Consider the following 10332-nt stretch of genomic DNA (forward strand, 5'->3'; position numbering starts at 1 on the left):
CCTGTGGGGGTCCTGCAGGCGGGATCACGCTGTCTACAGGCAGTTTCATTTCTTCTTGTCCCAGTCAGATGCCTTTTCTCTCTCTCTCTCCCTTTTTTTTTTCTCGTCCGACTGCCCAGCAAGGACTTCCCGGGTGACGGGTGACGTTGAATAGAAATGACAGGAGGGGGATCCCTGGGTAGCTCAGTGGTTTAGCGTCTGCCTTTGGCCCAGGGCAGGATCCTGGAGTCCCGGGATCGAGTCCCACGTTGGGTTCCCTGCATGGAGGCTGCTTCTCCCTCTTTCTGTGTCTCTGCCTCTCTGTCTATCATAAATAAATAAATCCTTAAAAAAAAAAAAAAAAGGAAATAACAGGAGCCAACTCCCCTTGGTCTTGCTCCCGATCTCGAATGATCGGAAGGGCTCCTCCCTCTTCAGTTTTGAGTCCGATGTGAGCCTCTGGTTCAGTTGTAAGAGTTACTTGCGTGTGTTGGAAAACAGCCCTTTATCGGAGGTGTCTTTTGGAAACACGTTCTCCAGTTTATTTCGTCTTGTGATCATCTGTCCCGTACACAGTGACACCCTTTGCAGCTCAGCACGGTCCCCTTGAGGGTCAAAACCAGCGCGCTGATGGGAGCGGCGGCCGCGCACCGGGGGCGCCGTCCAGGCCGGGAAGGCGGGGAGCGGCTGCGGAACCGTGAGGACCAGGCTTGAAATGAAAATTATTCTTTTTTTAAAAAAAAGAAAGAAAACCTCAAAAGCCGCCCCCCTACCCCGCCCTCCTTCAGCCTGTAACTGCTGAATTCATTAAAATCCAGAAGAAAGGAGAAAGGAAGCGGCTGAATTCTAATTTTCTCTTTGCATTTCAATGAAGGCAAACAATGGGCGGCTGCAGCCGGAGGGCTCGAGGCAAGGCTGCACCCCCATTCCCCGCACCCCCCCCCCCCCCCCCCCCCCCCGCGGCCCCCAGCCCGAGGGCAGGTCGGACCCTACAAAGGTGGGCAGCAGGCGGCTCATCTCAGAGCTTTGTTCCCGGGGAGGCGCCTCTGCTCCCTCCGGCCCTTCTAGAAAGGGGCTCGGCTGAATGAGCCTCCTGAATAGCCAGGCTCGCCGCCGTCTGGGGCCCTGCGACGGTTCCCGGTTCTGGGATGACTGGCTTAACCCCTGGCCCGGCCCTAGCGGCACCAGCCTGCCCCGAGCTCCCTCCACAGTGCCGCCTACAATCCAGCAGGGTCCCCAGGGAGCGCCCCGCACTGCCCCACGCCGGGGGGGTGGGGGGGGGGTGGGGGGGGGTGGGGGGGGGTGGGGGCGGGCGCAGGACTCCTGGGGGTGCACAGAGGGCCCGGCTCCAGGTTCCTCACCCCATCAAGCTCAGGATTATCACATGACCCAGCTGCGCCCGGTGTCCATCCCAGAGGCTGGAACATGTATTTGCACCATCGCTTGTGCACAGATGTTCACAGCCGCGTGATTCCAACACCCAGAACGCGGAACAACCCAATGTTCATCAACGCCAAGTGGATAAAAAAAAAATGTGGCCCATCCACATGCTGGAATATTATTCAGTCAGAAAAATAGAGACAGGAGCCCACACGCATCACCCCGGGATGGACCCCGAGCCCATGACGCTCAGGGAGGGAACCAGACACAGGAGGCCCCACGGGGTGTGAGTCCACGTGTGTGACACGGCCAGGACGGGCTTGTCCATGGGCGGGGGGGAAGGGGGTTGGGGTTGTGGGGGGTGGGGAGGGGATGGGGGTGACTGCTGACGGGCACATGGAGTCTTTTGGGGAGATAGAATGATCTGGAATGACAGGGTGGTGAGGGTTGCACGGCTCTGAATGTCCTGAAAACCACCGAGTTGTTTACTTATGTGGTGAGCGTATGCTCTGTAATGCCTCCAGATGCAAACTTTTTTCTTTTTTTAATTTTCAGGGCTTCCCAAAGCAAACCCCGCACTCCAGCGCCCTCCTGACGCCACCCCCTGTTGCTGCTGTCCAGCCTGTTCCCTCTGCCCGGACCCTCCCCCACCATCACTGGGCAACTCCTGTGTCTCCCCTCGTCTTCACAGGCCCTGCAGACCAGGTCAGACCCCCCCACCCCAACAACGTCGTCCTAGCTCCCCTACTCCTCAGCACTGACCACAGTCACAGTATGTCCTTTTTTTTTTTTTTTTAAAGATTTTATTTATTCGTGAGAGACACAGAGAGAGGCAGAGACACAGGCAGAGGGAGAAGCAGGCTCCCTGTGGGGAGCCCGATGTGGGACTCAATCCCAGGACCTGGGATCACGACCTGAGCTGACGCCCAACCGCTGAGCCACCCAGGGGTCCCCACTCGTAGTACTTCCATGTGCGGATTTGCTGAATACGGGTTCCCCTCCGCCAGGCTGTGAGGTCCCCAAGGGCAGGGGCCTGCTCTCCCTTGATAACCGCCGGCTGCCGGCACCCCAGACCTAGCAGCACCTGGTAGTCGCTCGGTAAATATTTGTCAGCAAAAGAAGGAACGAATGAACCCGGAGGCCTGATGAATGTCCCCGGATGGACACTTGTTAACTGAGCACCTCGTCCGTGCCCGCACTGTGGCCGCCGTAAGGACAGAGCAGTGAATGACACAGGCACGGGGGTCCCACGGGCCACGGCCAGGTGGCTTCCGCTACAGCCCCTGAGGATCTCCGCGGCCTGGCGGTCACGCTCGATGAGAGGGGCAGGAGCCAGGGACGCACTTGGGGTGAACAGAACAAGCAGGCGTGATGCGAGGTCACTGCCGAGACTGGGGCGTGAGCGTCCAGGACTTGCACCTTGTCCCCGCTCTCTGGCCTCCTTGCTCGCTTGCTCTGATGAAGCAAAGCCACTGGACTTGTCATGTGGCAAGGAACAGGGGGTGGCCCCAGCCGCCAACCAGCAGGGGACCGAGGGCCTCAGGGCTACAGCCCACAGCCGCGGCTTACGTGCGGAGGCAGATTCTTTTCCATTGGAGGCTTCCGACGAGGCCCCGGCCCGACCCACACCTCTTCACGGCCTGCGAGACCCTGGGCGGGGGGGACGACACACCCACACTGCCCCCACAGCCCTGGCCCACAGACGCTGCGCCGTAAAGGTTGTCTCCCCACGCTGTGAGGTTTGGGGATCATTTGTTACGCAGCAATAACTGACGGATACGCTTGTTGCCCGCAGTGTCAGCTGCATCAAAAAGGGCTCAGCAAATGCTCGCGGTTTTGATTATTCTTGTCACGGTGGCGGAGTGTGCAGCTGGGGGCGACGCATCTGGCTCCAGGAGAGCGAGATGTCCCAGCTGAGGACGCGGACCCCCCACACTTGCACACCATCCTCATCAAGCAGCCATCTGTAAGTCCTGGGCCGGCAGCCACCCAGGGCCCCCCTTCGCCCTGCTCTCACTTGATCACACCCGGGTCTGGCTCACAGAGTCTGTCCCCGCGTGTGGCTTCGGGGCTGTCACGACTCCCTCTCACGACCCCCTGCTAAGGTGGCAGTCACTGGTTTAGGTGGGGTCCCCCCCCCCACTCTGAAACCAGAACAGTGGGCCACAGACCTGCCACAGGGCAACGCTTGCCTCAAACCGGGGTGCGATCTGAAGCTCGGGGAGCGGCTGGGGGGCCCTTGGGTGACCCCGATTTGGAGAAGTAAAGGGCACCCCCGGCGGGAGTACCGAGTCCACCACCATGCCCCGTTTTTGCACCTGGAGCCCTCATCCCTCAGCCTCTGCGACATCCATTTCTGCTCAAGTTAATATTTACTGGAATAAACACAAACCCCAACCGTGGCCCTGGTTTGTTTATATCACATATATACATATATATATAATCTAAATGTTTAGGATTTTTTTTTTAAGAGAGAAGAAAAACTAATTACATCAATGAGGGGAGAGAATCATAAATCACCGCGTTAGGCTGAGAACACGGACGGCTCGGACCAGGCCCACAAGCCGGCGACAACTTCTTATCTCATTACAGTTTAATTAAGAATTATGTTTGAGCATCTTCTGTTTCATTATCACCGGACCCAGCTGACTTCTAATCTTTTTTTTTTCTTTTTTTTTACCCGGCGTACAGGAGGGTCTGGTCCAAGATGCGCGCTAATGAATTTACAATTCTCTCTTTGGGGAACTTTAATAAAATTAGCCCGCACAGAAGATGAACACAGATATGGTAAACTTCTGGAGGGAACATTTGCTTTCAATTACAAGAGTTCTGGAGTGAAGGGCCAAGGGGCCCCCAAGGGGGCCGTGGAGGCAGCAGGGAAGGATGCCAGGAGGCGTGGGTGCGTGATCCGCGCCACTCGTCCCTCCCGTGGCAGGCAGGAGCTTCCTTGCAGACGTGGAGCACCTACTGTGTACCACGTCCCCGGGCTGGGCACCCCAGACACAGCGAGGCCCCCTTTTGCGGGGAGTGGGCCAAGGAGACAAACCCTAAGTCACCTACAAGTCATTGCCTGATGTGGCTGTGAGCATGTCCCCAGAGGGAAGCTCATCCCGAGACACCTCTAAGGCGGCTCCTGGGGTTTGCTCTGGCTGCAGGGTGAGCCGGGGGCGCGAGACCTGCTGGCCCCCACCCGAAGTTCACCTCTCACTCACCCCTCGCCCTTTGGGTGGGACGACTCAGCTCGAGCGCTATGTAGTCTCCAGGGGCTCTGGCGGGACTGAGCACCATTTACCCACGGGGGTCACCGGCCCACGAACGTCCTGGGTACTGGCTCCCTTCCTTTCCCATCTCAATTCTCCACCCCCTCCCAGGGCTCCCTGGGATCACCTCCCACATTAACGACTTGCCCCCAGATCCTTGGTTCAAGGTCTCCTTCTGGGGAGCTCCACCCAGGATAAGTGACAGGGGCTCAAACAAGACAAACAGGGCATCTGAAGATGAGCAGCCCTGGGCTAGTTAGTGCATCTGTGGCCGTCAGGGTCCCAGGCTTCTGTATTCTTCTCTCTCCACCCTTTTCAGGGTCATTGCAGGACCCCAAGTGGCTGCCAGCGCCCCAGCCATCATGTCTTCATTCCAGGCAGCAGGAAAGAGAAGGTGGGGGGAGGGACAAAATGATGCAGTTTCCACCTGAATCAGCTTCTTTTAAAACAGCCTCCCTAGAAATCCCACAGGAGATCCCTCCGCTAGGATCTCAGTGGCTAGGATGTGACCAACCATAAGGTCACATGTCGTTCGCAGAGGAGGCTGGGAAATGTAGTCTTTTCACTACACGCAGTTAAAGATGCACCCGTACCCCCCAAATAAAACCAGGATTCCGTGACTCAGCCGGAGAGGGAGAGCGACCTCTGGGTGGGCCAGCCACGATCTCTGCTGTAACAGCTGTAAGCCATTTGTTCATTCCTTCATTTGGCACGCATCTGTTGAGCACCTGCTGTATACCAGGCCCTTGACATTCAACAGGGATCAAATCCGAGCAAGATCTTTACCCTCTTGAAGCTGACAGACCAGCAACTGAGAAACACGATCAGGATCAGATTTCTGTTTGAAAGGATCCATCTGGCGTTTGCAGAGACAAAGTACCCGAGGAGGTGGGGCCTGGGCGCAGGGAGGCGTGGGGACGGGGAGCCACGGGATGCGGGATGCGGTGGGGATGGGGGCAGCAAGAGAGACGGGGGCCCTGGCCGGCCCCAAAGGGGAAGCAGGGAAATGGGACCATGCCCGAGACACCAGGGCTCTGGAAGGGCTGACAGCAACAGAATCCAATACCGGAGGGATTTTAGAAAAAAAAAAGAGGGGGGGAACTTACAAGATGATATTGGGAGACGTAAATCAGAACCATGAAGAGACGCCCCTTCATACCCACTAGAACGGCACCGTCTAATCGAACTTTCTGGGACGATGGATGGAAATGCTCTCTGGCCGTGCCCTGCGCTGCGGTCGGCGCCAGCTGCGTGCTGCTGCGGAGCGCGAGCCGTGGGACTGGCGTGAAGTCCTGGATTTTACATTTTATTTCACTTGGATTGATTTGAACTTAAACTGCCACACTTGGCCAGTGGCTGCTGGGCTGGATGGACCGTGTGTGGCTTTAGAATAAGTAAACCGTAAGAACACTAATGTTAGGGGGCGGCGCCTGGGGGGCTCAGGGGGTGAAGCTGCTGCCTCGGGCTCAGGTCATGATTCCCGGGTCCTGGGATCCAGCCCCGCGTCCAGCCGCGGCAGCGGGCTCCCTGCTCCATGGGCAGTCTGCTTCTCCCTCTGCATCGCTGGTGCTCTCTGCACACACTCTCTCAAATAATAAATAAAATCCTCAAAAAAATAAAAATAAAAATAAAGGGACGCCTGGGTGGCTCAGCGGTTGGGCATCTGCCTTCGGCTCAGGGTGTGACCCTGGGGTCCCAGGATTGAGTCTCACATCGAATTCCCTGCATGGAGCCTACTTCTCCCTCTGCCTGTGTCTCTGCCTCTCTCTTTGTGTGTCTTTTATGAATAAATAAATAAAGTCTTTAAAAAATAAATATATAAAATAAAAAACCTAAAGGTTGACATCAGGCGTGAGAGAGAGTATGGAGCAACAGAAACGCCCGGATCATCCTGGTGGGGATGCAAAGTATGGTAAAAACACTCTGGAAAAATGGTTTTTATGAAGTTACTGATATAGGAACCTATACGCCAATATTTACAGCGGCCTTATCTCTAATGGCCCCAAACTGGAAACAACCGAGGAGGTGTCCGTCCACTAGTGAAGGAATCCAGAAGCCAGCCGGCCTGCCCATAGGACGGATACCACTTTTTTTTTTTTTTAGATGTTATTTATTTATTCACAAGAGACACAGAGAAAGAGAGGCAGAGACACAGGCAGAGGGAGGAACAGGCTCCATGCAGTGAGCCCGATGCAGGACTCGATCCTGGGACCCCGGGATCACACCTGAACGCAAGGGTGTCCCCTCTTCTTTTTCCACTTTAAAGAATCTTGGTGGTTATCCTGAGCCTACCTCTACAGTCCGGGATAATCGCTCTGTTCTAAGGCCCGCTGACCAGCAACCTTCATCCCATCTGCAAAGTTAATTTTGCTTTGCTACGTAACCTAATATATGCACAGGTTCCAGGGGTTAGACATAGGCATCTCCGGGGGTACAGGTGTGGGGGAGCCCTTATTCTGCATTCCGCTGCAGGCCCAATCAGCTCACCGGCTGCTGACAGAAGGGGGAAAGAAGAGACGCCAGGGAAGCTTCTGGGGACTGGCTGTGTCTTACCTCTTGGTCTGCATGCTGGTCACAAAGCTCCAGGCGAACGTAAAAATTTACTGAGATCTACACTGAAGATTTATGCTCACGACTGTACAGAAAGTCCGGGAAGCCTTGTTTGTTTAGCTTCCACACTGAACATGGGGCTCGACTCATGACGATGAGGCCAAGAGTCCCACGCTCCACCCACTGAGCCAGCCTGGCACCTCAAGCCTCAATTTTTTTTTATTTTTAATTATTTATTTATTTTTTATTTTTTTATTTTTTAAAGACTTTATTTATTCCTGAGAGACACAGAGAGAGAGGCAGAGACACAGGCAGAGGGAGAAGCAGGCTCGATCCCAGGGCCCTGTGATCACGACCTGAACTAAAGGCAGATGCTCAACCTCTGAGCCACCCAGGTGTCCCGCCACAATTTTATTTTAAAGAGAGAATGATGTCGGGACGCCTGGGTGGCTCAGTGGATGAAGCATTTGTCTTGGGCTCAGGGCATGATCTCAGGGCCCTGGGGTGGAGCCCCGCATCGGTCTCCCGGCTTAGCAGGGAGTCTGCTTCTCCCTCTCCTTCGCCCCCTCACCCCCTCGCCCCCACCAGGCTCATACTCTCTCTCCCTCTCAAGCAAATAAATTAAATCTTAAAAAGAGAGAGAGTGACAGAGAGAGAACGAGCTCCTGCCCAATAACCACTGAAGAGAGGTTCAGCGCCGTTCGCCACCAGGGAAATGCCAGCTCCGCCCACAGCGATGCACCTCTTTGCACCTATTAGAAGAGCAAAAGCCTAAAAATCGTCACAACACCAAATGCTGGAGCAGATGTGGAGAAACCAGATCTGTCCTACGTCGCTGGCAGGAATATAAAATGGTAGAGCCACCCTGGGAGACAGATCAGCAGCTCCTTTCAAAACGAAACGTGTAGCTGCCATACCGCCCAGCAAATACAGTTCTGGGCATTTATCCCAGAGGAGTGAAAACATATGTTCATGCAAAAAAAAAAGTGTACACCGATATTCATAACGGCTCTATTCACAACAGCAAAACACTGGAAAGCAAGCGGCCTTTGATGATGGAACGTTGAATGAATCTGGCAAGCCCACACCTGGAATATTACTGAGCCATAATAGGGGAAAAGCCCGGAGACGCGCAGCAGCCAGGACGGACAGATTCACAGGCAGCGGGCGGCTGGGGACGTGGGTCTCCGCGCGAGGGGCGCCCACAAAGTGGCCAAACCACGGAGGCAGGGAGCAGAGGGGCGGTTTCCTGAGGGCAGGGGAGGGGTGGGTGGGATTCCCGGAGAGGGATGGCATGACGGGGTCACTCCAGGAGACGGAGCGGCCCTGGCTTGGTGCTGACGGGCACGCGAGTCCACACGCGGAAAACACGCACAGGATCACGCGGGCGAGCGCACTGCAAAACCACCGCGTCTGAGCATCTGTAGCCCGGGGGACAGCGCGGGCCCGGTGTCACTGCCCCGGTTTTGAGCACGTCCCCACGGCCGCAGGAGGGGTCCCGGCTGGGGAGGCTGCGTGGAACTCCGTGTACTATTTTTGCACCTTCCTGGAAGTCTACAATTATTTCCAAAGAAAAGGTTAAAGAGCCAAGAGACAGCGATCCGATTAGCTGCGGACTAAGAGACTCCTGGAAAAACTAATGGGTTTTTTTCTTCACCCCAGAAATGCCCCTGTGACTGTTGATGCTGTAGGAATCAAAGAGGCAGAGAGAGAGAGAGAGAGAGAGAAGTGTCATCCTTGTGTGTGATTTTTTTTTTTGGGGGGGGGGAATATGCCCAAATCGCCGCAAACATTTGAGCATGTGTTTGTTTATTTTAAGGATTCACACACAGTTGCAGTTGTAAATAAACTGTACGGATTGCAGAATAAAATAAAGCAAATTAAGCCAATCGCAGTTTTTTAGTTTAAAGCTCATCGAACCCTCCAACGATCGCTTCGAATTCTGGCGCCTGGCTTGGGTGGGTTTTGTGCCTGGTGGTTGGGTGGCATCTTGGATCCGAACGCCTGGGAAGGGTTGGCGCTCCGGGCCCAGGAGCTTCCCAGCCTGTCGTAGTTGGCTGCGACTCCGGAACGACATGCCGCTGACTGGGTGGCTTATAAGCAACATTTATTTCCCACGGTTTTGGGGGCTGGAAGTTCTAGATCGGGGTGCCAGCGTGGTCGGGTTCGGCAAGAGCTCCGCTCCGGGCCTACAGATGCCATCGTCTCACTGTGTGCTCGCGTGGGCGCAGAAAAGAGGGCTCCCGGTGCCCTCAGCCCCTTACCAGGGCACTAATCCCGGCCCAGGGGCTCCCCGCCTCCGTGACCTCATCCAGACCCAACTACCTGTCAAAGGCCTCACCTCCAGATACCATCCCATGGGGTGGCAGCAGGAGGGTCAGGGCTTCAGCACGGGATCCCGGGAGGCGGGGAGGGGGCGGCGACGCAAACACCGGGCACACAGCTCGCTCCGGGAAGAGTCTCGGGCAATTGCCTGAAATGGGATCACACCCCAGGCCCAGGTCTTCTCCTCCTCCAAGGCCTGCCCCTGAGGCCCCCGACCCCGCGCCCCCTGTACCCTCAAGTGTCAGGGACGTGGACAGGCCCGGAGGGAGGTAAAAGATGCTCTGAACGTGGAGCTGGCATCGCGAGCCTTGCTGGCGGGATGTGCCGTGGTCTAGCCCCTCTGGGAGGCGGCCTGGCAGCTTCCAGAACACCAGGCGCTCACCAGACGATCCAGCAATTGTACTCCCGGGCACTTATCCCAGAGACGTGGAAACGTATGTCCGTGCAAAGCCTGGACACGACTGTGCGTAGCAGCTTCAGTCACAGCAGGCGAAGCTGCAGGGGGCGAGGAGTTAAACAAAGGCCGCCGCCTGGAAGAGCCCAGAACGGAAAGACCCCCTGGGGAGCTCGGAGGGCGGCCCTCGGGGCGGGAGGCGGGTCCTGGGTGCGGGCCCCCCGCTGGGCGCCCCTCCCCGGTGGACACCGCAGTCCCTGCCGTGGGCCGTGACCCTCCGACGCAGCCCGGTGACGCCCTGGCAGCTCCCTGCGCTGGCTTGGCAATTCTCTGGAGCCCAGAATCATCTCAAAATAAAAAGTTAAAAAAAAAAAAAAGGACAGAAGCCTGTGGTCCCGTGGACCACAAACCTCCCCAGCTGCAAGGACTCGCGCAGGGAACGGG

This window comes from Canis lupus, chromosome 20, assembly GCF_003254725.2.
Source record: "Canis lupus dingo isolate Sandy chromosome 20, ASM325472v2, whole genome shotgun sequence".
In the NCBI taxonomy this organism is placed as follows: Eukaryota; Metazoa; Chordata; class Mammalia; order Carnivora; family Canidae; genus Canis; species Canis lupus.